Here is a 22,953-nt window from a genome sequence, read left to right as displayed (position 1 = left end):
AAAAAAGGGGTGCAACACGAGGACTTCGCAAGGGGTCACCTATCCTAGTACTACTCTCGCACAAGCACGCTTAACTGCGGAGTTCTGATGGGATCCGGTGCATTAGTGCTGGTATGATCGCACCCGATATAACTATCCATGCTTATTGCTTTTATGTCTTAAAAGACGCAGAACCTCCTTTGTTTTCGTACGCGAGGCTTGGGACCCACGTGACCGATCGGCTCCGTTCCAAAAATACGAAAACTATCACCCATGAAGCGGAGGCCACGCGAGCATAGAAATAGCAAGAAAGAAAAAAATCAAAAAAAAAACCGCACGTAAAATCTAAAAAAACGCAAACGGGCAACGAAAAAGGGGGGTGCAACACGAGGACTTCCCGGGGGTCACCCATCCTAGTACTACTCTCGCCCAAGCACGCTTAACTGCGGAGTTCTGATGGGATCCGGTGCATTAGTGCTGGTATGATCGCACCAGATATAACTATCCATGCTTATTGCTTTTATGTCTTAAAAGACGCAGAACCTCCTTTGTTTTCGTACGCGAGGCGTGGGACCCACGTGACCGATCAGCTCCGTTCCAAAAATACGAAAACTATGAACCATGAATCGGAGGCCACGCGAGCATAGAAATAGCAAGAAAGAAAAAAAAACAAAAAAAACCACACGTAAAATCTTAAAAAACGCAAACGGGCAACGAAAAAGGGGGGTGCAACACGAGGACTTCCCAGGGGGTCACCCATCCTAGTACTACTCTCGCCCAAGCACGCTTCACAGCAGAGTTCTGATGGGATCCGGTGCATTAGTGCTGGTATGATCGCACCCGAAATACTATCCATGCTTATTGCTTTTATGTCTTAAAAGACGCAGAACCTCCTTTGTTTTCGTACGCGAGGCGTGGGACCCACGTGACCGATCGGCTCCGTTCCAAAAATACGAAAACCATGAACCATGAAACGGAGGCCACCCGAGCATAGAAATACCAAGAAAGAAAAAAAACAAAAAAAAACCGCACGTAAAATCTAAAAAAACGCAAACGGGCAACGAAAAAGGGGGGTGCAACACGAGGACTTCCCAGGGGGTCACCCATCCTAGTACTACTCTCGCCCAAGCACGCTTCACAGCGAAGTTCTGATGGGATCCGGTGCATTAGTGCTGGTATGATCGCACCCGAAATACTATCCATGCTTATTGCTTTTATGTCTTAAAAGACGCAGAACCTCCTTTGTTTTCGTACGCGAGGCGTGGGACCCACGTGACCGATCGGCTCCGTTCCAAAAATACGAAAACCATCAACCATGAAACGGTGGCCACCCGAGCATAGAAATAGCAAGAAAGAAAAAAAAACAAAAAAAAAACCGCACGTAAAATCTAAAAAAACGCAAACGGGCAACGAAAAAGGAGGGTGCAACACGAGGACTTCCCAGGGGGTCACCCATCCTAGTACTACTCTCGCGCAAGCACGCTTCACAGCGGAGTTCTGATGGATCCGGTGCATTAGTGCTGGTATGATCGCACCCGAAATACTATTCATGCTTATTGCTTTTATGTCTTAAAAGACGCAGAACCTCCTTTGTTTTCGTACACGAGGCGTGGGACCCACGTGACCGATCGGCTCCGTTCCAAAAATAGGAAAAGCATCAACCATGAAGCGGAGGCCACCCGAGCATAGAAATAGCAAGAGAGAAAAAAAAAACAAAAAAAAAACCGCACGTAAAATCTAAAAAAACGCAAACGGGCAACGAAAAAGGAGGTGCAACACAAGGACTTCCCAGGGGGTCACCCATTCTAGTACTACTCTCGCCCAAGCACGCTTAACTGCGGAATTCTGATGGGATCCGGTGCATTAGTGCTGGTATGATCGCACCCAAAATACTATCCATGCTTATTGCTTTTATGTCTTAAAAGACGCAGAACCTCCTTTGTTTTCGTACGTGAGGCGTAGGACCCACGTGACCGATCGGCTCCGTTCCAAAAATACGAAAACCATGAACCATGAAACGGAGGCCACCCGAGCATAGAAATTGAAAGAAAGAAAAAAAACAAAAAAAAACCGCACGTAAAATCTAAAAAAACGCAAACGGGCAACGAAAAAGGAGATGCAACACAAGTACTTCCCAGAGGGTCACCCATCCTAGTACTACTCTCGCCTAAGCACGCTTAACTGCGGAGTTCTGATGGGATCCGGTGCAATAGTGCTGGTATAATCGCACCCGATATAACTATCCATGCTTATTGCTTTTATGTCTTAAAAGACGCAGAATCTCCTTTGTTTTCGTACGCGAGGCGTGGGACCCACATGACCGATCAGCTCCGTTCCAAAAATACGAAAACCATGAACCATGAAGCGGAGGCCACGCGAGCATAGAAATAGCAAGAAAGAAAAAAAAACAAAAAAAACCACACGTAAAATCTAAAAAAACGCAAACGGGCAACGAAAAAGGGGGGTGCAACACGGACTTCCCAGGGGGTCACCCATCCTAGTACTACTCTCGCCCAAGCACGCTTCACTGCGGAGTTCTGATGGGATCCGGTGCATTAGTGCTGGTATGATCGCACCCGAAATACTATCCATGCTTATTGCTTTTATGTCTTAAAAGACGCATAACCTCCTTTGTTTTCGTACGCGAGGCGTGGGACCCACGTGACCGATCGGCTCCGTTCCAAAAATACGAAAACCATGAACAATGAAACGGAGGCCACCCGAGCATAGAAATAGCAAGAAAGAAAAAAAAAAACAAAAAAAAAACTGCGCGTAATGCAACACGAGGACTTCCCAGGGGGTCACCCATCCTAGTACTACTCTCGCCCAAGCACGCTTAACTGCGGAGTTCTGATGGGATCTGGTGGATTAGTGCTGGTATGATCGCACCCGAAATACTATCCATTCTTATTTCTTTTATGTCTTAAAAGACGCAGAACCTCCTTTGTTTTCGTACGCGAGGCGTGGGACCCACGTGACGGATCGGCTCCGTTCCAAAAATACGAAAACTATCAACCATGAAGCGGAGGCCACCCGAGCATAGAAATAGCAAGAAAGAAAAAAACAAAAAAAAACCGCACGTAAAATCTAAAAAAACGCAAACGGGCAACGAAAAAGGGGGGTGCAACACGAGGACTTCCCAGGGGGTCACCCATCCTAGTACTACTCTCACCAAAGCACGCTTAACTGCGGAGTTCTGATGGGATCCGGTGCATTAGTGCTGTTATGATCGCACCCGATATACTATCCATGCTTATTGCTTTTATATCTTAAAAGACGCAGAACCTCCTTTGTTTTCGTACGCGAGGTGTGGAACCCATGTGACCGATCGGCTCAGTTCCAAAAATACGAAAACCATCAACCATGAAGCGGAGGCCACCCGAGTATAGAAATAGCAAGAAAGAAAAAAAACAAAAAAAAACCGCACTTAAAATCTAAAAAAACGCAAACGGGCAACGAAAAAGGGGGGGTGCAACACGAGGACTTCCCAGTGGGTCACCCATCCTAGTACTACTCTCGCCCAAGCACGCTTAACTGCAGAGTTCTGATGGGATCCGGTGCATTAGTGCTGCTATGATCGCACCCGAAATACTATCCATTCTTATTACTTTTATGTCTTAAAAGACGCAGAACCTCCTTTGTTTTCGTACGCGAGGCGTGGAACCACGTGACCGATCGGCTCCTTTCCAAAAATACGAAAACCATGAACCATGAAACGGAGGCCACCCGAGCATAGAAATAGCAAGAAAGAAAAAAAAACAAAAAAAAACCGCACGTAAAATCTAAAAAAACGCAAACGGGCAACGAAAAAGGAGGTGCAACAGAAGGACTTCCTAGGGGGTCACCCATCCTAGTACTACTCTCGCCCAAGCACGCTTAACTGCGGAGTTCTTATGGGATCCGGTGCATTAGTGCTGGTATGATCGCACCCGAAATACTATCCATGCTTATTGCTTTTATGTCTTAAAAGACGCAGAACCTCCTTTCTTTTCGTACGCGAGGCGTGGGACCCACGTGACCGATCGGCTCCGTTACAAAAATACGAAAACCATTAACCATGAAGCGGAGGCCACCCGAGCATAGAAATAGCAAGAAAGAAAAAAAAACAAAAAAAACCGCATGTAAAATCTAAAAAAACGCAAACGGGCAACGAAAAAGGGGGGGTGCAACACGAGGACTTCCCGGGGGTCACCCATCCTAGTACTACTCTCGCCCAAGCACACTTAACTGCGGAGTTCTGATGGGATCCGGTGCAATAGTGCTGGTATAATCACACCCGATATAACTATCAATGCTTATTGCTTTTATGTCTTAAAAGACGCAGAATCTCCTTTGTTTTCGTACGCGAGGCGTGGGACCCACGTGACCGATCAGCTCCGTTCCAAAAATACGAAAACCATGAACCATGAAGCGGAGGCCACGCGAGCATAGAAATAGCAAGAAAGAAAAAAAAACAAAAAAAACCACACGTAAAATCTAAAAAAACGCAAACGGGCAACGAAAAAGGGGGGTGCAACACGAGGACTTCCCAGGGGGTCACCCATCCTAGTACTACTCTCGCCCAAGCACGCTTCACAGCGGAGTTCTGATGGGATCCGGTGCATTAGTGCTGGTATGATCGCACCCGAAATACTATCCATGCTTATTGCTTTTATGTCTTAAAAGACGCAGAACCTCCTTTGTTTTCGTACGCGAGGCGTGGGACCCACTTGACCGATCAGCTCCGTTCCAAAAATACGAAAATCATCAACCATGAAGCGGAGGCCACCCGAGCATAGAAATAGCAAGAAAGAAAAAAAAACAAAACAAAAACCGCTCATAAAATCTAAAAAACCGCAAACGGGCAACGAAAAAAGGGGTGCAACACGAGGACTTCCCAAGGGGTCACCCATCCTAGTACTACTTTCGCCCAAGCACGCTTAACTGCGGAGTTCTGATGGGATCCGGTGCATTAGTGTTGGTATGATCACACCCGAAATATTATCCATGCTTATTGCTTTTATGTCTTAAAAGACGCAGAACCTCCTTTGTTTTCGTACGCGAGGCGTGGGACCCACGTGACCGATCGGCTCCGTTCCAAAAATACGAAAACCATGAACCATGAAATGGAGGCCACCCGAGCATAGAAATAGCAAGAAAGAAAAAAAAACAAAAAAAAACCGCACGTAAAATCTAAAAAAACGCAAACGGGCAACGAAAAAGGGGGGTGCAACACGACAACTTCCCAGGGGGTCACCCATCCTAGTACTACTCTCGCCCAAGCACGCTTAACTGCGGAGTTCAGATGGGATCCGATGCATTAGTGTTGGTATGATCGCACCCAAAATACTATCCATGTTTATTGCTTTTATGTCTTAAAAGACGCAGAACCTCCTTTGTTTTCGTACGCGAGGCGTGGGACCCACGTAACCGATCGGCTCCGTTCCAAAAATACGAAAACCATGAACCATGAAGCGGAGGCCACCCGAGCATAGAAATAGCAAGAAAGAAAAAAAAACAAAAAAACCGCACGTAAAATCTAAAAAAACGCAAAAGGACAACGAAAAAGGGGGGGTGCAACACGAGGACTTCCCAGGGGGTCACCCATCCTAGTACTACTCTCGCCCAAGCACGCTTAACTGCGGAGTTCTGATGTGATCCGGTGGATTAGTGCTGGTATGATCTCACCCGAAATACTATCCATTCTTATTTCTTTTATGCCTTAAAAGACGCAGAACCTCCTTTGTTTTCGTACGCGAGGCGTGGGACCCACGTGACTGATCGGCTCCGTTCCAAAAATACGAAAACCATCAACCATGAAGCGGAGGCCACCCGAGCATAGAAATAGCAACAACAAAAAAACAAAAAAAAAACCGCACGTAAAATCTAAAAAAACGCAAACGGGCAACGAAAAAGGGGGGTGCAACACGAGGACTTCCCAGGGGGTCACCCATCCTAGTACTACTCTCGCCCAAGCACGCTTAACTGCGGAGTTCTGATGGGATCCAGTGCATTAGTGCGGGTTTGATCGCACCCGATATACTATCCATGCTTATTGCTTTTATGTCTTAAAAGACGCAGAACCTCCTTTGTTTTCGTACCCGAGGCGTGGGACCCACGTGACCGATCGGCTCCGTTCCAAAAATACGAAAACCATGAACCATGAAACAGTGGCCACCCGAGCATAGAAATAGCAAGAAAGAAAAAAAAAAAAAAAACCGCACGTAAAATCTAAAAAAACGCAAACGGGCAACGAAAAAGGAGGGTGCAACACGAGGACTTCCCAGGGGGTCACCCATCCTAGTACTACTCTCGCGCAAGCACGCTTCACAGCGGAGTTCTGATGGATCCGGTGCATTAGTGCTGGTATGATCGCACCCGAAATACTATTCATGCTTATTGCTTTTATGTCTTAAAAGACGCAGAACCTCCTTTGTTTTCGTACACGAGGCGTGGAACCCACGTGACCGATCGGCTCTGTTCCAAAAATAGGAAAAGCATCAACCATGAAGCGGAGGCCACCCGAGCATAGAAATAGCAAGAAAGAAAAAAAAACAAAAAAAAAAACCGCACGTAAAATCTAAAAAAACGCAAACGGGCAACGAAAAAGGAGGTGCAACACAAGGACTTCCCAGGGGGTCACCCATCCTAGTACTACTCTCGCCCAAGCACGCTTAACTGCGGAATTCTGATGGGATCCGGTGCATTAGTGCTGGTATGATCGCACCCGAAATACTATCCATGCTTATTGCTTTTATGTCTTAAAAGACGCAGAACCTCCTTTGTTTTCGTACGTGAGGCGTAGGACCCACGTGACCGATCGTCTCCGTTCCAAAAATACGAAAACCATGAACCATGAAACGGAGGCCACCCGAGCATAGAAATAGAAAGAAAGAAAAAAAACAAAAAAAAACCGCACGTAAAATCTAAAAAAACGCAAACGGACAACGAAAAAGGAGATGCAACACAAGGACTTCCCAGAGGGTCACCCATCCTAGTACTACTCTCGCCCAAGCACGCTTAAATGCGGAGTTCTGATGGGATCCGGTGCAATAGTGCTGGTATAATCGCACCCGATATAACTATCCATGCTTATTGCTTTTATGTCTTAAAAGACGCAGAATCTCCTTTGTTTTCGTACGCGAGGCGTGGGACCCACATGACCGATCAGCTCCGTTCCAAAAATACGAAAACCATGAACCATGAAGCGGAGGCCACGCGAGCATAGAAATAGCAAGAAAGAAAAAAAAACAAAAAAAACCACACGTAAAATCTAAAAAAACGCAAACGGGCAACGAAAAAGGGGGGTGCAACACGGACTTCCCAGGGGGTCACCCATCCTAGTAATACTCTCGCCCAAGCACGCTTCACTGCGGAGTTCTGATGCGATCCGGTGCATTAGTGCTGGTATGATCGCACCCGAAATACTATCCATGCTTATTGCTTTTATGTCTTAAAAGACGCATAACCTCCTTTGCTTTCGTACGCGAGGCGTGGGACCCACGTAACCGATCGGCTCCGTTCCAAAAATACGAAAACCATGAACAATGAAACGGAGGCCACCCGAGCATAGAAATAGCAAGAAAGAAAAAAAAAACAAAAAAAAAATTACGCGTAATGCAACACGAGGACTTCCCAGGGGGTCACCCATCCTAGTACTACTCTCGCCCAAGCACGCTTAACTGCGGAGTTCTGATGGGATCTGGTGGATTAGTGCTGGTATGATCGCACCCGAAATACTATCCATTCTTATTTCTTTTATGTCTTAAAAGACGCAGAACCTCCTTTGTTTTCGTACGCGAGGCGTGGGACCCACGTGACCGATCGGCTCCGTTCCAAAAATACGAAAACTATCAACCATGAAGCGAAGGCCACCCGAGCATAGAAATAGCAAGAAAGAAAAAAACAAAAAAAAACCGCACGTAAAATCTAAGAAAACGCAAACGGGCAACGAAAAAGGGGGGTGCAACACGAGGACTTCCCAGGGGGTCACCCATCCTAGTACTACTCTCGCCAAAGCACGCTTAACTGCGGAGTTCTGATGGGATCCGGTGCATTAGTGCTGTTATGATCGCACCCGATATACTATCCATGCTTATTGCTTTTATATCTTAAAAGACGCAGAACCTCCTTTGTTTTCGTACGCGAGGTGTGGAACCACGTGACCGATCGGCTCCATTCCAAAAATACGAAAACCATGAACCATGAAACGGAGGCCACCCGAGCATAGAAATAGCAAGAAAGAAAAAAAAACAAAAAAAAACCGCACGTAAAATCTAAAAAAACGCAAACGGGCAACGAAAAAGGAGGTGCAACAGAAGGACTTCCTAGGGGGTCACCCATCCTAGTACTACTCTCGCCCAAGCACGCTTAACTGCGGAGTTCTTATGGGATCCGGTGCATTAGTGCTGGTATGATCGCACCCGAAATACTATCCATGCTTATTGCTTTTATGTCTTAAAAGACGCAGAACCTCCTTTCTTTTCGTACGCGAGGCGTGGGACCCACGTGACCGATCGGCTCCGTTACAAAAATACGAAAACCATTAACCATGAAGCGGAGGCCACCCGAGCATAGAAATAGCAAGAAAGAAAAAAAAACAAAAAAAACCGCATGTAAAATCTAAAAAAACGCAAACGGGCAACGAAAAAGGGGGGGTGCAACACGAGGACTTCCCGGGGGTCACCCATCCTAGTACTACTCTCGCCCAAGCACGCTTAACTGCGGAGTTCTGATGGGATCCGGTGCAATAGTGCTGGTATAATCACACCCGATATAACTATCCATGCTTATTGCTTTTATGTCTTAAAAGACGCAGAATCTCCTTTGTTTTCGTACGCGAGGCGTGAGACCCACGTGACCGATCAGCTCCGTTCCAAAAATACGAAAACCATGAACCATGAAGCGGAGGCCACGCGAGCATAGAAATAGCAAGAAAGAAAAAAAAACAAAAAAAACCACACGTAAAATCTAAAAAAACGCAAACGGGCAACGAAAAAGGGGGGTGCAACACGAGGACTTCCCAGGGGGTCACCCATCCTAGTACTACTCTCGCCCAAGCACGCTTCACAACGGAGTTCTGATGGGATCCGGTGCATTAGTGCTGGTATGATCGCACCCGAAATACTATCCATGCTTATTGCTTTTATGTCTTAAAAGACGCAGAACCTCCTTTGTTTTCGTACGCGAGGCGTGGGACCCACTTGACCGATCAGCTCCGTTCCAAAAATACGAAAATCATCAACCATGAAGCGGAGGCCACCCGAGCATAGAAATAGCAAGAAAGAAAAAAAAAACAAAACAAAAACCGCTCATAAAATCTAAAAAACCGCAAACGAGCAACGAAAAAAGGGGTGCAACACGAGGACTTCCCAAGGGGTCACCCATCCTAGTACTACTTTCGCCCAAGCACGCTTAACTGCGGAGTTCTGATGGGATCCGGTGCATTAGTGTTGGTATGATCGCACCCGAAATACTATCCATGCTTATTGCTTTTATGTCTTAAAAGACGCAGAACCTCCTTTGTTTTCGTACGCGAGGCGTGGGACCCACGTGACCGATCGGCTCCGTTCCAAAAATACGAAAACCATGAACCATGAAACGGAGGCCACCCGAGCATAGAAATAGCAAGAAAGAAAAAAAAACAACAAAAAACCGCACGTAAAATCTAAAAAAACGCAAACGGGCAACGAAAAAGGGTGGTGCAACACGACAACTTCCCAGGGGGTCACCCATCCTAGTACTACTCTCGCCCAAGCACGCTTAACTGCGGAGTTCAGATGGGATCCGATGCATTAGTGTTGGTATGATCGCACCCAAAATACTATCCATGCTTATTGCTTTTATGTCTTAAAAGACGCAGAACCTCCTTTGTTTTCGTACGCGAGGCGTGGGACCCACGTAACCGATCGGCTCCGTTCCAAAAATACGAAAACCATGAGCCATGAAGCGGAGGCCACCCGAGCATAGAAATAGCAAGAAAGAAAAAAAAACAAAAAAACCGCACGTCAAATCTAAAAAAACGCAAACAGGCAACGAAAAAGGGGGGGTGCAACACGAGGACTTCCCAGGGGGTCACCCATCCTAGTACTACTCTCGCCCAAGCACGCTTAACTGCGGAGTTCTGATGGGATCCGGTGGATTAGTGCTGGTATGATCTCACCCGAAATACTATCCATTCTTATTTCTTTTATGCCTTAAAAGACGCAGAACCTCCTTTGTTTTCGTACGCGAGGCGTGGGACCCACGTGACTGATCGGCTCCGTTGAAAAAATACGAAAACCATCAACCATGAAGCGGAGGCCACCCGAGCATAGAAATAGCAACAAGAAAAAAACAAAAAAAAAACCGCACGTAAAATCTAAAAAAACGCAAACGGGCAACGAAAAAGGGGGGTGCAACACGAGGACTTCCCAGGGGGTCACCCATCCTAGTACTACTCTCGCACAAGCACGCTTAACTGCGGAGTTCTGATGGGATCCAGTGCATTAGTGCGGGTATGATCGCACCCGATATACTATCCATGCTTATTGCTTTTATGTCTTAAAAGACGCAGAACCTCCTTTGTTTTCGTACCCGAGGCGTGGGACCCACGTGACCGATCGGCTCCGTTCCAAAAATACGAAAACCATCAACCATGAAGGGGAGGCCACCCGAGCATAGAAATAGCAAGAAAGAAAAAAAAACAAAAAAAAAACCGCACGTAAAATCTAAAAAAACGTAAACGGGCAACGAAAAAGAGGGTGCAACACAACGACTTCCCAGGGGGTCACCCATCCTAGTACTACTCTCGCCCAAGCACGCTTAACTGCGGAGTTCTGATGGGATCCGGTGCATTAGTGCTGGTATGATCGAACCCGAAATACTATCCATGCTTATTGCTTTTATGTCTTAAAAGACGCAGAATCTCCTTTGTTTTCGTACGCGAGGCGTGGGACCCACGTGACCGATCGGCTCCGTTCCAAAAATACGAAAAGCATCAACAATGAAGCGGAGGCCACCCGAGCATAGAAATAGCAAGAAAGAAAAAAAAAAGAAAAAAAAAACCCAAACGGGCAACGAAAAAAGGGGTGCAACACGAGGACTTCCCAAGGGGTCACCCATCCTAGTACTACTCTCGCCCAAGCACGCTTAACTGCGTAGTTCTGATGGGATCCGGTGCATTAGTGCTGGTATAATCGCACCCGAAATACTATCCATGCTTATTGCTTTTATGTCTTAAAAGACGCAGAACCTCCTTTGTTTTCGTACGCGAGGCGTGGGACCCACGTGACCGATCGTCTCCGTTCCAAAAATACAAAGTCCATGAACCATGAAACGGAGGCCACCCCAACATAGAAATAGCAACAAGAAAAAAACAAAAAAAAAACCGCACGTAAAATCTAAAAAAAACGCAAACGGGCAACGAAAAAGGGGGGTGCAACACGAGGACTTCCCAGGGGGTCACCCATCCTAGTACTACTCTCGCCCAAGCACGCTTAACTGCGGAGTTCTGATGGGATCCAGTGCATTAGTGCGGGTATGATCGCACCCGATATACTATCCATGCTTATTGCTTTTATGTCTTAAAAGACGCAGAACCTCCTTTGTTTTCGTACCCGAGGCGTGGGACCCACGTGACCGATCGGCTCCGTTCCAAAAATACGAAAACCATCAACCATGAAGGGGAGGCCACCCGAGCATAGAAATAGCAAGAAAGAAAAAAAAACAAAAAAAAAACCGCACGTAAAATCTAAAAAAACGTAAACGGGCAACGAAAAAGAGGGTGCAACACAACGACTTCCCAGGGGGTCACCCATCCTAGTACTACTCTCGCCCAAGCACGCTTAACTGCGGAGTTCTGATGGGATCCGGTGCATTAGTGCTGGTATGATCGAACCCGAAATACTATCCATGCTTATTGCTTTTATGTCTTAAAAGACGCAGAACCTCCTTTGTTTTCGTACGCGAGGCGTGGGACCCACGTGACCGATCGGCTCCGTTCCAAAAATACGAAAAGCATCAACAATGAAGCGGAGGCGACCCGAGCATAGAAATAGCAAGAAAGAAAAAAAAAAGAAAAAAAAAACCCAAACGGGCAACGAAAAAAGGGGTGCAACACGAGGACTTCCCAAGGGGTCACCCATCCTAGTACTACTCTCGCCCAAGCACGCTTAACTGCGTAGTTCTGATGGGATCCGGTGCATTAGTGCTGGTATAATCGCACCCGAAATACTATCCATGCTTATTGCTTTTATGTCTTAAAAGACGCAGAACCTCCTTTGTTTTCGTACGCGAGGCGTGGGACCCACGTGACCGATCGGCTCCGTTCCAAAAATACAAAGTCCATGAACCATGAAACGGAGGCCACCCCAACATAGAAATAGCAAGAAAGAAAAAAAAACAAAAAAAAACCGCACGTAAAATCTAAAAAAACGCAAACGGGCAACGAAAAAGAGGGGTGCAACACGATGGCTTCCCAGGGGGTCACCCATCCTAGTACTACTCTCGCCCAACCACGCTTAACTGCGGAGTTCTGATGGGATCCAGTGCATTAGTGCGGGTATGATCGCACCCGAAATACTATCCATGCTTATTGCTTTTATGTCTTAAAAGACGCAGAACCTCCTTTGTTTTCGTACCCGAGGCGTGGGACCCACGTGACCGATCGGCTCCGTTCCAAAAATACGAAAACCATCAACCATGAAGCGGAGGCCACCCGAGCATAGAAATAGCAAGAAAGAAAAACAAAACAAAAAAAAACCGCACGTAAAATCTAAAAAAACGCAAACGGGCAACGAAAAAGGGGGGTGCAACACGAGGACTTCCCGAGGGTCACCCATCCTAGTACTACTCTCGCCCAAGCACGCTTAACTGCGGAGTTCTGATGGGATCCGGTGCATTAGTGCTGGTATGATCGCACCCGAAATACTATCCATGCTTATTGCTTTTATGTCTTAAAAGACGCAGAACCTCCTTTGTTTTCGTACGCGAGGCGTGGGACCCACGTGACCGATCGGCTCCGTTCCAAAAATACGAAAAGCATCAACCATGAAGCGGAGGCCACCCGAGCATAGAAATAGCAAGAAAGAAAAAAAAAACAAAAAAAACCACACGTAAAATCTAAAAAAACGTAAACGGGCAACGAAAAAGGGGGTGCAACACAACGACTTCCCAGGGGGTCACCCATCCTAGTACTACTCTCGCCCAAGCACGCTTAACTGCGGAGTTCTGATGGGATCCGGTGCATTAGTGCTGGTATGATCGCACCCGAAATACTATCCATGCTTATTGCTTTTATGTCTTAAAAGACGCAGAACCTCCTTTGTTTTCGTACGCGAGGCGTGGGACCCACGTGACCGATCGGCTCCGTTCCAAAAATACGAAAAGTATCAACAATGAAGCGGAGGCCACCCGAGCATAGAAATAGCAAGAAAGAAAAAAAAAAGAAAAAAAAAACCGCACGTAAAATTTAAAAAAACCGAAACGGGCAACGAAAAAAGGGGTGCAACACGAGGACTTCCCAAGGGGTCTCCCATCCTAGTACTACTCTCGCCCAAGCACGCTTAACTGCGTAGTTCTGATGGGATCCGGTGCATTAGTGCTGGTATGATCGCACCCGAAATACTATCCATGCTTATTGCTTTTATGTCTTAAAAGACGCAGAACCTCCTTTGTTTTCGTACGCGAGGCGTGGGACCCACGTGACCGATCGGCTCCGTTCCAAAAATACGAAAAGCATCAACCATGAAGCGGAGGCCACCCGAGCATAGAAATAGCAAGAAAGAAAAAAAAACAAAAAAAAAACTGCACGTAAAATCTAAAAAAGCGTAAACGGGCAACGAAAAAGGGGGTGCAACACAACGACTTCCCAGGGGGTCACCCATCCTAGTACTACTCTCGCCCAAGCACGCTTAACTGCGGAGTTCTGATGGGATCCGGTGCATTAGTGCTGGTATGATCGCACCCGAAATACTATCCATGCTTATTGCTTTTATGTCTTAAAAGACGCAGAACCTCCTTTGTTTTCGTACGCGAGGCGTGGGACCCACGTGACCGATCGGCTCCATTCTAAAAATACGAAAAGTATCAACAATGAAGCGGAGGCCACCCGAGCATAGAAATAGCAAGAAAGAAAAAAAAAAGAAAAAAAAAACCGCACGTAAAATCTAAAAAAACCCAAACGGGCAACGAAAAAAGGGGTGCAACACGAGGACTTCCCAAGGGGTCTCCCATCCTAATACTACTCTCGCCCAAGCACGCTTAACTGCGTAGTTCTGATGGGATCCGGTGCATTAGTGCTGGTATGATCGCACCCGAAATACTATCCATGCTTATTGCTTTTATGTCTTAAAAGACGCAGAACCTCCTTTGTTTTCGTACGCGAGGCGTGGGACCCACGTGACCGATCGGCTCCGTTCCAAAAATACAAAGACCATGAACCATGAAACGGAGGCCACCCCAACATAGAAATAGCAAGAAAGAAAAAAAAAACAAAAAAAAGCCGCACGTATAGCAAGAAAGAAAAAAAAAACAAAAAAAAAGGGGGGTGCAACACGAGGACTTTCCAGGGGGTCACCCATCCTAGTACTACTCTCGCCCAAGCACGCTTAACTGCGGAGTTCTGATGGGATCCGGTGCATTAGTGCTGGTATGATCGCAGCCAAAATACTATCCATGCTTATTGCTTTTATGTCTTAAAAGACGCAGAACCTCCTTTGTTTCCGTACGCGAGGCGTGGGACCCACGTGACCGATCGGCTCCGTTCCAAAAATACGAAAACCATGAACCATGAAGCGGAGGCCACCCGAGCATAGAAATAGCAAGAAAGAAAAAAAAACAAAAAAACCGAACGTAAAATCTAAAAAAACGCAAAAGGGCAACGAAAAAGGGGGGGTGCAACACGAGGACTTCCCAGGGGGTCACCCATCCTAGTACTACTCTCGCCCAAGCGCGCTTAACTGCGGAGTTCTGATGGGATCCGGTGGATTAGTGCTGGTATGATCGCACCTGAAATACTATCCATTCTTATTTCTTTTATGTCTTAAAAGACGCAGAACCTCCTTTGTTTTCGTACGCGAGGCGTGGGACCCACGTAACCGATCGGCTCCGTTCCAAAAATACGAAAACCATGAACCATGTAGCGGAGGCCACCCGAGCATAGAAATAGCAAGAAAGAAAAAAAAACAAAAAAACCGCACGTAAAATCTAAAAAAACGCAAACGGGCAACGAAAAAGGGGGGGTGCAACACGAGGACTTCCCAGGGGGTCACCCATCCTAGTACTACTCCCGCCAAAGCACGCTTAACTGCGGAGTTCTGATGGGATCCGGTGGATTAGTGCTAGTATGATCGCACCCGAAATACTATCAATTCTTATTTCTTTTATGTCTTAAAAGACGCAGAACCTCCTTTGTTTTCGTACGCGAGGCGTGGGACCCACGTGACTGATCGGCTCCGTTCCAAAAATACGAAAACTATCAACCATGAAGCGGAGGCCACCCGAGCATAGAAATAGCAAGAAAGAAAAAAACAAAAAAAAAACCGCACGTAAAATCTAAAAAAACGGAAACGGGCAACGAAAAAAGGGGGTGCAACACGAGGACTTCCCAGGGGGTCACCCATCCTAGTACTACTCTCGCCCAAGCACGCTTAACTGCGGAGTTCTGATGGGATCCCGTGCATTAGTGCTGTTATGATCGCACCCGATATACTATCCATGCTTATTGCTTTTATATCTTAAAAGACGCAGAACCTCCTTTGTTTTCGTACGCGAGGTGTGGAACCCACGTGACTGATCGGCTCAGTTCCAAAAATACGAAAACCATCAACCATGAAGCGGAGGCCACCCGAGCATAGAAATAGCAAGAAAGAAAAAAAAACAAAAAAAAAACCGCACGAAAAATCTAAAAAAACGCAAACGGGCAACGAAAAAGAGGGGTGCAACACGATGGCTTCCCAGGGGGTCACCCATCCTAGTACTACTCTCGCCCAAGCACGCTTAACTGCGGAGTTCTGATGGGATCCAGTGCAATAGTGCGGGTATGATCGCACCCGAAATACTATCCATGCTTATTGCGTTTATGTCTTAAAAGACGCAGAACCTCCTTTGTTTTCGTACGCGAGGCGTGGGACCCACGTGACCGATCGGCTCATTTCCAAAAATACGAAAACCATCAACCATGAAGCGGAGGCCACCCGAGCATAGAAATAGCAAGAAAGAAAAAAAAACAAAAAAAAACCGCACGTAAAATCTAAAAAAACGCAAACGGGCAACGAAAAAGAGGGGTGCAACACGATGGCTTCCCAGGGGGTCACCCATCCTAGTACTACTCTCGCCCAAGCACGCTTAACTGCGGAGTTCTGATGGGATCCAGTGCATTAGTGCGGGTATGATCGCACCCGAAATACTATCCATGCTTATTGCTTTTATGTCTTAAAAGACGCAGAACCTCCTTTGTTTTCGTACGCGAGGCGTGGGACCCACGTGACCGATCGGCTCCGTTCCAAAAATACGAAAAGCATCAACCATGAAGCGGAGGCCACCCGAGCATAGAAATAGCAAGAAAGAAAAAAAAAACAAAAAAAAACCGCACGTAAAATCTAAAAAAACGCAAACGGGCAACGAAAAAAGGGGTGCAACACGAGGACTTCCCGAGGGTCACCCATCCTAGTACTACTCTCGCCCAAGCACGCTTAACTGCGGAGTTCTGATGGGATCCGGTGCATTAGTGCTGGTATGATCGCACCCGATATAACTATCCATGCTTATTGCTTTTATGTCATAAAAGACGCATAACCTCCTTTGTTTTCGTACGCGAGGCGTGGGACCCACGTGACCGATCAGCTCCGTTCCAAAAATACGAAAACCGTGAACCATGAAGCGTAGGCCACGCGAGCATAGAAATAGCAAGAAAGAAAAAAAACAAAAAAAACCACACGTAAAATCTAAAAAAACGCAAACGGGCAACGAAAAATGGGGGTGCAACACGAGGACTTCCCAGGGGGTCACCCATCCTAGTACTACTCTCGCCCAAGCACGCTTCACAGCGGAGTTCTGATGGGATCCGGTGCATTAGTGCTGGTATGATCGCACCCGAAATACTATCCATGCTTATTGCTTTTATGTCTTAAAAGACGCATAACCTGCTTTGTTTTCGTACGCGAGGCGTGGGACCCACGTGACCGATCGGCTCCGTTCCAAAAATACGAAAAGCATCAACCATGAAGCGGAGGCCACCCGAGCATAGAAATAGCAAGAAAGAAAAAAAAAACAAAAAAAAAACCGCACGTAAAATCTAAAAAAACGTAAACGGGCAACGAAAAAGGGGGTGCAACACGACGACTTCCCAGGGGGTCACCCATCCTAGTACTACTCTTGCCCAAGCACGCTTAACTACGGAGTTCTGATGGGATCCGGTGCATTAGTGCTGGTATGATCGCACCCGAAATACTATCCATGCTTATTGCTTTTATGTCTTAAAAGACACAGAACCTCCTTTGTTTTCGTACGCGAGGCGTGGGACCCACGTGACCGATCGGCTCCGTTCCAAAAATACGAAAAGCATCAACAATGAAGCGGAGGCCACCCGAGCATAGAAATAGCAAGAAAGAAAAAAAAAAGAAAAAAAAACCGCACGTAAAATAAAAAAAAACGCAAACGGGCAACGAAAAAAGGGGTGCAACACGAGGACTTCCCAAGGGGTCACCCATCCTAGTACTACTCTCGCCCAAGCACGCTTAACTGCGGAGTTCTGATGGGATCCGGTGCATTAGTGCTGGTATCATCGCACCCGAAATACTATCCATGCTTATTGCTTTTATGTCTTAAAAGACGCAGAACCTCCTTTGTTTTCGTACGCGAGGCGTGGAACCCACGTGACCGATCGGCTCCGTTCCAAAAATACAAAAACCATGAACCATGAAACGGAGGCCACCCCAACATAGAAATAGCAAGAAAGAAAAAAAAAAACAAAAAAAAGCCGCACGTAAAATCTAAAAAAACGCAAACGGGCAACGAAAAAGGGGGGTGCAACACGAGGACTTTCCAGGGGGTCACCCATCCTAGTACTACTCTCGCCCAAGCACGCTTAACTGCGGAGTTCTGATGGGATCCGGTGCATTAGTGCTGGTATGATCGCAGCCAAAATACTATCCATGCTTATTGCTTTTATGTCTTAAAAGACGCAGAACCTCCTTTGTTTCCGTACGCGAGGCGTGGGACCCACGTGACCGATCGGCTCCGTTCCAAAAATACGAAAACCATGAACCATGAAGCGGAGGCCACCCGAGCATAGAAATAGCAAGAAAGAAAAAAAACAAAAAAACCGCACGTAAAATCTAAAAAAACGCAAACGGGCAACGAAAAAGGGGGGTGCAACACGAGGACTTCCCAGGGGGTCACCCATCCTAGTACTACTCTCGCCCAAGCACGCTTAACTGCGGAGTTCTGATGGGATCCGGTGCATTAGTGCTGGTATGATCGCACCCGAAATACTATCCATGCTTATTTTGCTTTTATATCTTAAAAGACGCAGAACCTCCTTTGTTTTCGAACGCGAGGCATGGAACCCACGTGACCGATCGGCTCCGTTCCAAAAATACGAAAACCATCAACCATGAAGCGGAGGCCACCCGAGCATAGAAATAGCAAGAAAGAAAAAAAAAACAAAAAAAAAACCGCACGTAAAATCTAAAAAAACGCAAACGGGCAACGAAAAAGAGGGGTGCAACACGAGGACTTCCCGGGGGTCACCCATCCTAGTACTACTCTCGCCCAAGCACGCTTAACTGCGGAGTTCTGATGGCATCCGGTGCATTAGTGCTGGTATGATCGCACCTGATATAACTATCCATGCTTATTGCTTTTATGTCATAAAAGACGCATAACCTCCTTTGTTTTCGTACGCGAGGCGTGGGACCCACGTGACCGATCAGCTCCGTTCCAAAAATACGAAAACCATGAACCATGAAGCGGAGGCCACGCGAGCATAGAAATAGCAAGAAAGAAAAAAAAACAAAAAAAACCACACGTAAAATCTAAAAAAACGCAAACGGGCAACGAAAAAGGGGGGTGCAACACGAGGACTTCCCAGGGGGTCACCCATCCTAGTACTACTCTCGCCCAAGCACGCTTCATAGCGGAGTTCTGATGGGATCCGATGCATTAGTGCTGGTATGATCGCACCCGAAATACTATCCATGCTTATTGCTTTTATGTCTTAAAAGACGCAGAACCTTCTTTGTTTTCGTACGCGAGGCGTGGGACCCACGTGACCGATCGGCTCCGTTCCAAAAATACGAAAAGCATCAACCATGAAGCGGAGGCCACTCGACCATAGAAATAGCAAGAAAGAAAAAAAACAAAAAAAAAAACCGCACGTAAAATCTAAAAAAACGTAAACGGGCAACGAAAAAGGGGGTGCAACACGAGGACTTCCCAGGGGGTCACTCATCCTAGTACTACTCTCGCCCAAGCACGCTTAACTGCGGAGTTCTGATTGGATCCGGTGCATTGGGCTGGTATGATCGCACCCGAATTACTATCCATGCTTATTGCTTTTATGTCTTAAAACACGCAGAACCTCCTTTGTTTTCGTACGCGAGGCGTGGGACCCACGTGACCGATCGGCTCCGTTCCAAAAATCCGAAAACCATGAACCTTGAAACGAAGGCCACCCGAGCATAGAAATAGCAAGAAAGAAAGAAAAAAGAAAAAAAAACCGCACGTAAAATCTAAAAAAACGCAAACGGGCAACGAAAAAGGGGGGTGCAACACGAGGACTTCCCAGGGGGTCACCCATCTTAGTACTACTCTCGCCCAAGCACGCTTAACTGCGGAGTTCTAATGGGAACCGGTGCATTAGTGCTGGTATGATCACACCCTAAATACTATCCATGCTTATTGCTTTTATGTCTTAAAAGACGCAGAACCTCCTTTGTTTTCATATGCGAGGCGTGGGACCCACGTGACTGATCGGCTCCGTTCCAAAAATACGAAAACCATGAACCATGAAGCGGAGGCCACCCGAGCATAGAAATAGCAAGAAAGAAAAAAAAAACAAAAAAACCGCACGTAAAATCTAAAAAAACGCAAACGGGCAACGAAAAAGGGGGGGGGGGGGTGCAACACGAGGACTTCCCAGGGGGTCACCCATCCTAGTACTACTCTCGCCCAAGCACGCTTAACTGCGGAGTTCTGATGGGATCCGGTGCATTAGTGCTGGTATGACCGCACCCGAAATACTATCCATTCTTATTGCTTTTATGTCTTAAAAGACGCAGAACCTCCTTAGTTTTCGTACGTGAGGCGTAGGGCCCACGTGACCGATCGGCTCCGTTCCAAAAATACGAAAACTATCAACCATGAAGCGGAGGCCACCCGAGCATAGAAATAGCAAAAAAGAAAAAAAAACAAAAAAAAAACCGCACGTAAAATCTAAAAAAACGCAAAGGGGCAACGAAAAAGGGGGGTGCAACACGAGGACTTCCCGGGGGTCACCCATCCTAGTACTACTCTCGCCCAAGCACGCTTAACTGCGGAGTTCTGATGGGATCCGGTGCATTAGTGCCGGTATGATCGCACCTGATATAACTATCCATGCTTATTGCTTTTATATCTTAAAAGACGCAGAACCTCTTTTGTTTTCGTACGCGAGGCGTGGAACCCACGTGACCGATCGGCTCCGTTCCAAAAATACGAAAACCATCAACCATGAAGCGGAGGCCACCCGAGCATAGAAATAGCAAGAAAGAAAAAAAAAACAAAAAAAAAAACCGCACGTAAAATCTAAAAAAACGCAAACGGGCAACGAAAAAGGGGGGTGCAACACGAGGACTTCCCAGGGGGTCACCCATCCTAGTACTACTCTCGCCCAAGCACGCTTCACAGCGGAGTTCTGATGGGTTCCGGTGCATTAGTGCTGGTATGATCGCACCCGAAATACTATCCATGCTTATTGCTTTTATGTCTTAAAAGACGCAGAACCTCCTTTGTTTTCGTACGCGAGGCGTGGGACCAACGTGACCGATCTGCTCCGTTCCAAAAATACGAAAACCATCAACCATGAAGCGGAGGCCACCCGAGCATAGAAATAGCAAGAAAGAAAAAAAAAACAAAAAAAAACCGCACGTAAAATCTAAAAAAACGCAAACGGGCAACGAAAAAGGGGGTGCAACACGAGGACTTCCCGGGGGTCACCCATCCTAGTACTACTCTCGCCCAAGCACGCTTAACTGCGGAGTTCTGATGGGATCCGGTGCATTAGTGCTGGTATGATCGCACCCGATATAACTATCCATGCTTATTGCTTTTATGTCTTAAAAGACGCAGAACCTCCTTTGTTTTCGTACGCGAGGCGTGGGACCCACGTGACCGATCAGCTCCGTTCCAAAAATACGAAAACCATGAACCCTGAAGCGGAGGCCACGCGAGCATAGAAATAGCAAGAAAGAAAAAAAAACAAAAAAAACCACACGTAAAATCTAAAAAAACGCAAACGGGCAACGAAAAAAGGGGGTGCAACACGAGGACTTCCCAGGGGGTCACCCATCCTTGTACTACTCTCGCCCAAGCACGCTTCACAGCGGAGTTCTGATGGGATCCGGTGCATTAGTGCTGGTATGATCGCACCCGAAATACTATCCATGCTTATTGCTTTTATGTCTTAGAAGACACAGAACCTCCTTTGTTTTCGTACGCGAGGCGTGGGACCCACGTGACCGATCGGCTCCGTTCCAAAAATACGAAAAGCATCAACCATGAAGCGGAGGCCACCCGAGCATAGAAATAGCAAGAAAGAAAAAAAAAACCGCACGTAAAATCTAAAAAAACGCAAACGGGCAACGAAAAAGGGGGGTGCAACACGAGGACTTCCCAGGGGGTCACCCATCCTAGTACTACTCTCGCCCAAGCACGCTTCACAGCGGAGTTCTGATGGGATCCGGTGCATTAGTGCTGGTATGATCGCACCCGAAATACTATCCATGCTTATTGCTTTTATGTCTTAAAAGACGCAGAACCTCCTTTGTTTTCGTACGCGAGGCGTGGGACCCACGTGACCGATCGGCTCCGTTCCAAAAATACGAAAAACATCAACCATGAAGTGGAGGCCACCCGAGCATAGAAATAGCAAGAAAGAAAAAAAAACAAAAAAAAAAAACCACACGTATAATCTAAAAAAACGCAAACGGGCAACGAAAAAGGGGGTGCAACACGAGGACTTCCCAAGGGGTCACCCATCCTAGTACTACTCTCGCCCAAGCACGCTTAACTGTGGAGTTCTGATGGGATCAGGTGCATTAGTGCTGGTATGATCGCACCCAAAATACTATCCATGCTTATTGCTTTTATGTCTTAAAAGACGCAGAACCTCCTTTGTTTTCGTACGCGAGGCGTGGGACCCACGTGACCGATCGGCTCCGTTCCAAAAATACGAAAACCATGAACCATGAAACGGAGGCCACCCGAGCATAGAAATAGCAAGAAAGAAAAAAAAACAAAAAAACCGCACGTAAAATCTAAAAAAACGCAAACGGGCAACGAAAAAGGGGGTGCAACACGACGACTTCCAAGGGGGTCACCCATCCTAATACTACTCTCGCCCAAGCACGCTTAACTGCGGAGTTCTGATGGGATCCGGTGCATTAGTGCTGGTATGATAGCACCCGATATAACTATCCATGCTTATTGCTTTTATGTCTTAAAAGACGCAGAACCTCCTTTGTTTTCGTACGCGAGGCGTGGGACCCACGTGACCGATCAGCTCCGTTCCAAAAATACGAAAACCATGAACCATGAAGCGGAGGCCACGCGAGCATAGAAATAGCAAGAAAGAAAAAAAAAACAAAAAAAAACCACACGTAAAATATAAAAAAACGCAAACAGGCAACGAAAAAGGGGGGTGCAACACGAGGACTTCCCAGGGGGTCACCCATCCTAGTACTACTCTCGCCCAAGCACGCTTCACAGCGGAGTTCTGATGGGATCCGGTGCATTAGTGCTGGTATGATCGCACCC

General features: G+C 46.8%; 67 non-coding genes across 67 annotated transcripts; all 67 read right to left on the bottom strand.

Moving 5' to 3' along the window:
* Positions 1–6: 6 nt before the first annotated feature.
* On the bottom strand, positions 7–125 carry LOC145149275 (5S ribosomal RNA). The gene has a single exon (XR_013730126.1). It is a non-coding gene; the product is annotated as a 5S ribosomal RNA (ribosomal RNA).
* A 230-nt stretch (positions 126–355) lies between these two features.
* On the bottom strand, positions 356–473 carry LOC145147205 (5S ribosomal RNA). The gene has a single exon (XR_013728115.1). It is a non-coding gene; the product is annotated as a 5S ribosomal RNA (ribosomal RNA).
* Positions 474–702: 229 nt separating this feature from the next.
* On the bottom strand, positions 703–821 carry LOC145146867 (5S ribosomal RNA). Its single transcript, XR_013727791.1, has one exon. It is a non-coding gene; the product is annotated as a 5S ribosomal RNA (ribosomal RNA).
* Positions 822–1,049: 228 nt separating this feature from the next.
* On the bottom strand, positions 1,050–1,168 carry LOC145147306 (5S ribosomal RNA). The gene has a single exon (XR_013728214.1). It is a non-coding gene; the product is annotated as a 5S ribosomal RNA (ribosomal RNA).
* A 230-nt stretch (positions 1,169–1,398) lies between these two features.
* LOC145150931 (5S ribosomal RNA) lies at positions 1,399–1,516 on the bottom strand. The gene has a single exon (XR_013731736.1). It is a non-coding gene; the product is annotated as a 5S ribosomal RNA (ribosomal RNA).
* Positions 1,517–1,746: 230 nt separating this feature from the next.
* On the bottom strand, positions 1,747–1,865 carry LOC145147340 (5S ribosomal RNA). Its single transcript, XR_013728248.1, has one exon. It is a non-coding gene; the product is annotated as a 5S ribosomal RNA (ribosomal RNA).
* Positions 1,866–2,092: 227 nt separating this feature from the next.
* Positions 2,093–2,211, bottom strand: LOC145150127 (5S ribosomal RNA). The gene has a single exon (XR_013730953.1). It is a non-coding gene; the product is annotated as a 5S ribosomal RNA (ribosomal RNA).
* Positions 2,212–2,440: 229 nt separating this feature from the next.
* LOC145148100 (5S ribosomal RNA) lies at positions 2,441–2,557 on the bottom strand. The gene has a single exon (XR_013728999.1). It is a non-coding gene; the product is annotated as a 5S ribosomal RNA (ribosomal RNA).
* A 194-nt stretch (positions 2,558–2,751) lies between these two features.
* Positions 2,752–2,870, bottom strand: LOC145148500 (5S ribosomal RNA). Its single transcript, XR_013729382.1, has one exon. It is a non-coding gene; the product is annotated as a 5S ribosomal RNA (ribosomal RNA).
* Positions 2,871–3,097: 227 nt separating this feature from the next.
* LOC145149761 (5S ribosomal RNA) lies at positions 3,098–3,216 on the bottom strand. The gene has a single exon (XR_013730609.1). It is a non-coding gene; the product is annotated as a 5S ribosomal RNA (ribosomal RNA).
* A 229-nt stretch (positions 3,217–3,445) lies between these two features.
* Positions 3,446–3,564, bottom strand: LOC145148284 (5S ribosomal RNA). The gene has a single exon (XR_013729175.1). It is a non-coding gene; the product is annotated as a 5S ribosomal RNA (ribosomal RNA).
* Positions 3,565–3,791: 227 nt separating this feature from the next.
* LOC145149926 (5S ribosomal RNA) lies at positions 3,792–3,910 on the bottom strand. Its single transcript, XR_013730762.1, has one exon. It is a non-coding gene; the product is annotated as a 5S ribosomal RNA (ribosomal RNA).
* Positions 3,911–4,139: 229 nt separating this feature from the next.
* LOC145149119 (5S ribosomal RNA) lies at positions 4,140–4,257 on the bottom strand. The gene has a single exon (XR_013729978.1). It is a non-coding gene; the product is annotated as a 5S ribosomal RNA (ribosomal RNA).
* A 229-nt stretch (positions 4,258–4,486) lies between these two features.
* LOC145144226 (5S ribosomal RNA) lies at positions 4,487–4,605 on the bottom strand. The gene has a single exon (XR_013725239.1). It is a non-coding gene; the product is annotated as a 5S ribosomal RNA (ribosomal RNA).
* Positions 4,606–4,834: 229 nt separating this feature from the next.
* Positions 4,835–4,953, bottom strand: LOC145148586 (5S ribosomal RNA). Its single transcript, XR_013729464.1, has one exon. It is a non-coding gene; the product is annotated as a 5S ribosomal RNA (ribosomal RNA).
* A 229-nt stretch (positions 4,954–5,182) lies between these two features.
* LOC145149190 (5S ribosomal RNA) lies at positions 5,183–5,301 on the bottom strand. Its single transcript, XR_013730044.1, has one exon. It is a non-coding gene; the product is annotated as a 5S ribosomal RNA (ribosomal RNA).
* A 228-nt stretch (positions 5,302–5,529) lies between these two features.
* LOC145148380 (5S ribosomal RNA) lies at positions 5,530–5,648 on the bottom strand. Its single transcript, XR_013729267.1, has one exon. It is a non-coding gene; the product is annotated as a 5S ribosomal RNA (ribosomal RNA).
* A 227-nt stretch (positions 5,649–5,875) lies between these two features.
* On the bottom strand, positions 5,876–5,994 carry LOC145145544 (5S ribosomal RNA). The gene has a single exon (XR_013726511.1). It is a non-coding gene; the product is annotated as a 5S ribosomal RNA (ribosomal RNA).
* Positions 5,995–6,220: 226 nt separating this feature from the next.
* On the bottom strand, positions 6,221–6,338 carry LOC145150930 (5S ribosomal RNA). The gene has a single exon (XR_013731735.1). It is a non-coding gene; the product is annotated as a 5S ribosomal RNA (ribosomal RNA).
* A 230-nt stretch (positions 6,339–6,568) lies between these two features.
* LOC145146105 (5S ribosomal RNA) lies at positions 6,569–6,687 on the bottom strand. Its single transcript, XR_013727057.1, has one exon. It is a non-coding gene; the product is annotated as a 5S ribosomal RNA (ribosomal RNA).
* A 227-nt stretch (positions 6,688–6,914) lies between these two features.
* On the bottom strand, positions 6,915–7,033 carry LOC145149861 (5S ribosomal RNA). The gene has a single exon (XR_013730702.1). It is a non-coding gene; the product is annotated as a 5S ribosomal RNA (ribosomal RNA).
* A 229-nt stretch (positions 7,034–7,262) lies between these two features.
* On the bottom strand, positions 7,263–7,379 carry LOC145150618 (5S ribosomal RNA). The gene has a single exon (XR_013731431.1). It is a non-coding gene; the product is annotated as a 5S ribosomal RNA (ribosomal RNA).
* Positions 7,380–7,572: 193 nt separating this feature from the next.
* On the bottom strand, positions 7,573–7,691 carry LOC145148499 (5S ribosomal RNA). Its single transcript, XR_013729381.1, has one exon. It is a non-coding gene; the product is annotated as a 5S ribosomal RNA (ribosomal RNA).
* A 227-nt stretch (positions 7,692–7,918) lies between these two features.
* Positions 7,919–8,037, bottom strand: LOC145148536 (5S ribosomal RNA). Its single transcript, XR_013729416.1, has one exon. It is a non-coding gene; the product is annotated as a 5S ribosomal RNA (ribosomal RNA).
* A 227-nt stretch (positions 8,038–8,264) lies between these two features.
* On the bottom strand, positions 8,265–8,383 carry LOC145149925 (5S ribosomal RNA). The gene has a single exon (XR_013730761.1). It is a non-coding gene; the product is annotated as a 5S ribosomal RNA (ribosomal RNA).
* A 229-nt stretch (positions 8,384–8,612) lies between these two features.
* On the bottom strand, positions 8,613–8,730 carry LOC145148454 (5S ribosomal RNA). The gene has a single exon (XR_013729337.1). It is a non-coding gene; the product is annotated as a 5S ribosomal RNA (ribosomal RNA).
* A 229-nt stretch (positions 8,731–8,959) lies between these two features.
* On the bottom strand, positions 8,960–9,078 carry LOC145144573 (5S ribosomal RNA). The gene has a single exon (XR_013725584.1). It is a non-coding gene; the product is annotated as a 5S ribosomal RNA (ribosomal RNA).
* Positions 9,079–9,308: 230 nt separating this feature from the next.
* On the bottom strand, positions 9,309–9,427 carry LOC145147772 (5S ribosomal RNA). The gene has a single exon (XR_013728664.1). It is a non-coding gene; the product is annotated as a 5S ribosomal RNA (ribosomal RNA).
* Positions 9,428–9,656: 229 nt separating this feature from the next.
* Positions 9,657–9,775, bottom strand: LOC145150277 (5S ribosomal RNA). The gene has a single exon (XR_013731096.1). It is a non-coding gene; the product is annotated as a 5S ribosomal RNA (ribosomal RNA).
* A 228-nt stretch (positions 9,776–10,003) lies between these two features.
* LOC145146340 (5S ribosomal RNA) lies at positions 10,004–10,122 on the bottom strand. The gene has a single exon (XR_013727289.1). It is a non-coding gene; the product is annotated as a 5S ribosomal RNA (ribosomal RNA).
* A 227-nt stretch (positions 10,123–10,349) lies between these two features.
* LOC145147757 (5S ribosomal RNA) lies at positions 10,350–10,468 on the bottom strand. The gene has a single exon (XR_013728650.1). It is a non-coding gene; the product is annotated as a 5S ribosomal RNA (ribosomal RNA).
* A 229-nt stretch (positions 10,469–10,697) lies between these two features.
* Positions 10,698–10,816, bottom strand: LOC145149397 (5S ribosomal RNA). The gene has a single exon (XR_013730257.1). It is a non-coding gene; the product is annotated as a 5S ribosomal RNA (ribosomal RNA).
* Positions 10,817–11,024: 208 nt separating this feature from the next.
* On the bottom strand, positions 11,025–11,143 carry LOC145147261 (5S ribosomal RNA). Its single transcript, XR_013728169.1, has one exon. It is a non-coding gene; the product is annotated as a 5S ribosomal RNA (ribosomal RNA).
* Positions 11,144–11,371: 228 nt separating this feature from the next.
* Positions 11,372–11,490, bottom strand: LOC145137380 (5S ribosomal RNA). The gene has a single exon (XR_013721042.1). It is a non-coding gene; the product is annotated as a 5S ribosomal RNA (ribosomal RNA).
* A 229-nt stretch (positions 11,491–11,719) lies between these two features.
* LOC145149396 (5S ribosomal RNA) lies at positions 11,720–11,838 on the bottom strand. Its single transcript, XR_013730256.1, has one exon. It is a non-coding gene; the product is annotated as a 5S ribosomal RNA (ribosomal RNA).
* A 208-nt stretch (positions 11,839–12,046) lies between these two features.
* Positions 12,047–12,165, bottom strand: LOC145147260 (5S ribosomal RNA). Its single transcript, XR_013728168.1, has one exon. It is a non-coding gene; the product is annotated as a 5S ribosomal RNA (ribosomal RNA).
* Positions 12,166–12,394: 229 nt separating this feature from the next.
* Positions 12,395–12,513, bottom strand: LOC145150260 (5S ribosomal RNA). Its single transcript, XR_013731080.1, has one exon. It is a non-coding gene; the product is annotated as a 5S ribosomal RNA (ribosomal RNA).
* A 230-nt stretch (positions 12,514–12,743) lies between these two features.
* Positions 12,744–12,861, bottom strand: LOC145145929 (5S ribosomal RNA). The gene has a single exon (XR_013726880.1). It is a non-coding gene; the product is annotated as a 5S ribosomal RNA (ribosomal RNA).
* Positions 12,862–13,089: 228 nt separating this feature from the next.
* Positions 13,090–13,208, bottom strand: LOC145145386 (5S ribosomal RNA). The gene has a single exon (XR_013726362.1). It is a non-coding gene; the product is annotated as a 5S ribosomal RNA (ribosomal RNA).
* A 230-nt stretch (positions 13,209–13,438) lies between these two features.
* On the bottom strand, positions 13,439–13,557 carry LOC145146675 (5S ribosomal RNA). Its single transcript, XR_013727608.1, has one exon. It is a non-coding gene; the product is annotated as a 5S ribosomal RNA (ribosomal RNA).
* A 229-nt stretch (positions 13,558–13,786) lies between these two features.
* Positions 13,787–13,905, bottom strand: LOC145145384 (5S ribosomal RNA). The gene has a single exon (XR_013726360.1). It is a non-coding gene; the product is annotated as a 5S ribosomal RNA (ribosomal RNA).
* Positions 13,906–14,135: 230 nt separating this feature from the next.
* LOC145148638 (5S ribosomal RNA) lies at positions 14,136–14,254 on the bottom strand. The gene has a single exon (XR_013729513.1). It is a non-coding gene; the product is annotated as a 5S ribosomal RNA (ribosomal RNA).
* A 228-nt stretch (positions 14,255–14,482) lies between these two features.
* LOC145146324 (5S ribosomal RNA) lies at positions 14,483–14,601 on the bottom strand. Its single transcript, XR_013727274.1, has one exon. It is a non-coding gene; the product is annotated as a 5S ribosomal RNA (ribosomal RNA).
* Positions 14,602–14,829: 228 nt separating this feature from the next.
* LOC145147118 (5S ribosomal RNA) lies at positions 14,830–14,948 on the bottom strand. The gene has a single exon (XR_013728032.1). It is a non-coding gene; the product is annotated as a 5S ribosomal RNA (ribosomal RNA).
* A 228-nt stretch (positions 14,949–15,176) lies between these two features.
* On the bottom strand, positions 15,177–15,295 carry LOC145146195 (5S ribosomal RNA). Its single transcript, XR_013727141.1, has one exon. It is a non-coding gene; the product is annotated as a 5S ribosomal RNA (ribosomal RNA).
* A 228-nt stretch (positions 15,296–15,523) lies between these two features.
* Positions 15,524–15,642, bottom strand: LOC145147521 (5S ribosomal RNA). The gene has a single exon (XR_013728421.1). It is a non-coding gene; the product is annotated as a 5S ribosomal RNA (ribosomal RNA).
* A 230-nt stretch (positions 15,643–15,872) lies between these two features.
* On the bottom strand, positions 15,873–15,991 carry LOC145148727 (5S ribosomal RNA). The gene has a single exon (XR_013729598.1). It is a non-coding gene; the product is annotated as a 5S ribosomal RNA (ribosomal RNA).
* A 229-nt stretch (positions 15,992–16,220) lies between these two features.
* On the bottom strand, positions 16,221–16,339 carry LOC145148029 (5S ribosomal RNA). The gene has a single exon (XR_013728931.1). It is a non-coding gene; the product is annotated as a 5S ribosomal RNA (ribosomal RNA).
* Positions 16,340–16,568: 229 nt separating this feature from the next.
* LOC145145928 (5S ribosomal RNA) lies at positions 16,569–16,686 on the bottom strand. Its single transcript, XR_013726879.1, has one exon. It is a non-coding gene; the product is annotated as a 5S ribosomal RNA (ribosomal RNA).
* A 228-nt stretch (positions 16,687–16,914) lies between these two features.
* On the bottom strand, positions 16,915–17,033 carry LOC145144225 (5S ribosomal RNA). The gene has a single exon (XR_013725238.1). It is a non-coding gene; the product is annotated as a 5S ribosomal RNA (ribosomal RNA).
* A 230-nt stretch (positions 17,034–17,263) lies between these two features.
* LOC145147020 (5S ribosomal RNA) lies at positions 17,264–17,382 on the bottom strand. The gene has a single exon (XR_013727938.1). It is a non-coding gene; the product is annotated as a 5S ribosomal RNA (ribosomal RNA).
* A 229-nt stretch (positions 17,383–17,611) lies between these two features.
* On the bottom strand, positions 17,612–17,730 carry LOC145155605 (5S ribosomal RNA). The gene has a single exon (XR_013736037.1). It is a non-coding gene; the product is annotated as a 5S ribosomal RNA (ribosomal RNA).
* Positions 17,731–17,961: 231 nt separating this feature from the next.
* Positions 17,962–18,080, bottom strand: LOC145146323 (5S ribosomal RNA). Its single transcript, XR_013727273.1, has one exon. It is a non-coding gene; the product is annotated as a 5S ribosomal RNA (ribosomal RNA).
* A 226-nt stretch (positions 18,081–18,306) lies between these two features.
* Positions 18,307–18,425, bottom strand: LOC145135776 (5S ribosomal RNA). Its single transcript, XR_013720036.1, has one exon. It is a non-coding gene; the product is annotated as a 5S ribosomal RNA (ribosomal RNA).
* A 233-nt stretch (positions 18,426–18,658) lies between these two features.
* On the bottom strand, positions 18,659–18,776 carry LOC145150302 (5S ribosomal RNA). Its single transcript, XR_013731122.1, has one exon. It is a non-coding gene; the product is annotated as a 5S ribosomal RNA (ribosomal RNA).
* A 229-nt stretch (positions 18,777–19,005) lies between these two features.
* LOC145149428 (5S ribosomal RNA) lies at positions 19,006–19,124 on the bottom strand. The gene has a single exon (XR_013730286.1). It is a non-coding gene; the product is annotated as a 5S ribosomal RNA (ribosomal RNA).
* A 229-nt stretch (positions 19,125–19,353) lies between these two features.
* Positions 19,354–19,471, bottom strand: LOC145150980 (5S ribosomal RNA). Its single transcript, XR_013731781.1, has one exon. It is a non-coding gene; the product is annotated as a 5S ribosomal RNA (ribosomal RNA).
* A 230-nt stretch (positions 19,472–19,701) lies between these two features.
* Positions 19,702–19,820, bottom strand: LOC145146993 (5S ribosomal RNA). The gene has a single exon (XR_013727912.1). It is a non-coding gene; the product is annotated as a 5S ribosomal RNA (ribosomal RNA).
* A 235-nt stretch (positions 19,821–20,055) lies between these two features.
* LOC145154175 (5S ribosomal RNA) lies at positions 20,056–20,174 on the bottom strand. Its single transcript, XR_013734661.1, has one exon. It is a non-coding gene; the product is annotated as a 5S ribosomal RNA (ribosomal RNA).
* Positions 20,175–20,404: 230 nt separating this feature from the next.
* Positions 20,405–20,522, bottom strand: LOC145147598 (5S ribosomal RNA). The gene has a single exon (XR_013728497.1). It is a non-coding gene; the product is annotated as a 5S ribosomal RNA (ribosomal RNA).
* Positions 20,523–20,755: 233 nt separating this feature from the next.
* Positions 20,756–20,874, bottom strand: LOC145147054 (5S ribosomal RNA). The gene has a single exon (XR_013727970.1). It is a non-coding gene; the product is annotated as a 5S ribosomal RNA (ribosomal RNA).
* Positions 20,875–21,103: 229 nt separating this feature from the next.
* LOC145145084 (5S ribosomal RNA) lies at positions 21,104–21,221 on the bottom strand. The gene has a single exon (XR_013726074.1). It is a non-coding gene; the product is annotated as a 5S ribosomal RNA (ribosomal RNA).
* A 229-nt stretch (positions 21,222–21,450) lies between these two features.
* Positions 21,451–21,569, bottom strand: LOC145147653 (5S ribosomal RNA). Its single transcript, XR_013728550.1, has one exon. It is a non-coding gene; the product is annotated as a 5S ribosomal RNA (ribosomal RNA).
* Positions 21,570–21,789: 220 nt separating this feature from the next.
* Positions 21,790–21,908, bottom strand: LOC145144224 (5S ribosomal RNA). Its single transcript, XR_013725237.1, has one exon. It is a non-coding gene; the product is annotated as a 5S ribosomal RNA (ribosomal RNA).
* A 231-nt stretch (positions 21,909–22,139) lies between these two features.
* On the bottom strand, positions 22,140–22,258 carry LOC145147180 (5S ribosomal RNA). Its single transcript, XR_013728092.1, has one exon. It is a non-coding gene; the product is annotated as a 5S ribosomal RNA (ribosomal RNA).
* Positions 22,259–22,484: 226 nt separating this feature from the next.
* LOC145149748 (5S ribosomal RNA) lies at positions 22,485–22,603 on the bottom strand. Its single transcript, XR_013730597.1, has one exon. It is a non-coding gene; the product is annotated as a 5S ribosomal RNA (ribosomal RNA).
* A 231-nt stretch (positions 22,604–22,834) lies between these two features.
* LOC145144223 (5S ribosomal RNA) lies at positions 22,835–22,953 on the bottom strand. Its single transcript, XR_013725236.1, has one exon. It is a non-coding gene; the product is annotated as a 5S ribosomal RNA (ribosomal RNA).

Source organism: Lactuca virosa, chromosome 1 (assembly GCF_052849685.1).
Source record: "Lactuca virosa cultivar CGN04683 chromosome 1, Lactuca_virosa_CGN04683_v6, whole genome shotgun sequence".
Classification (NCBI taxonomy): Eukaryota; Viridiplantae; Streptophyta; class Magnoliopsida; order Asterales; family Asteraceae; genus Lactuca; species Lactuca virosa.
This window is presented reverse-complemented; position numbering and strand designations above follow the sequence as displayed.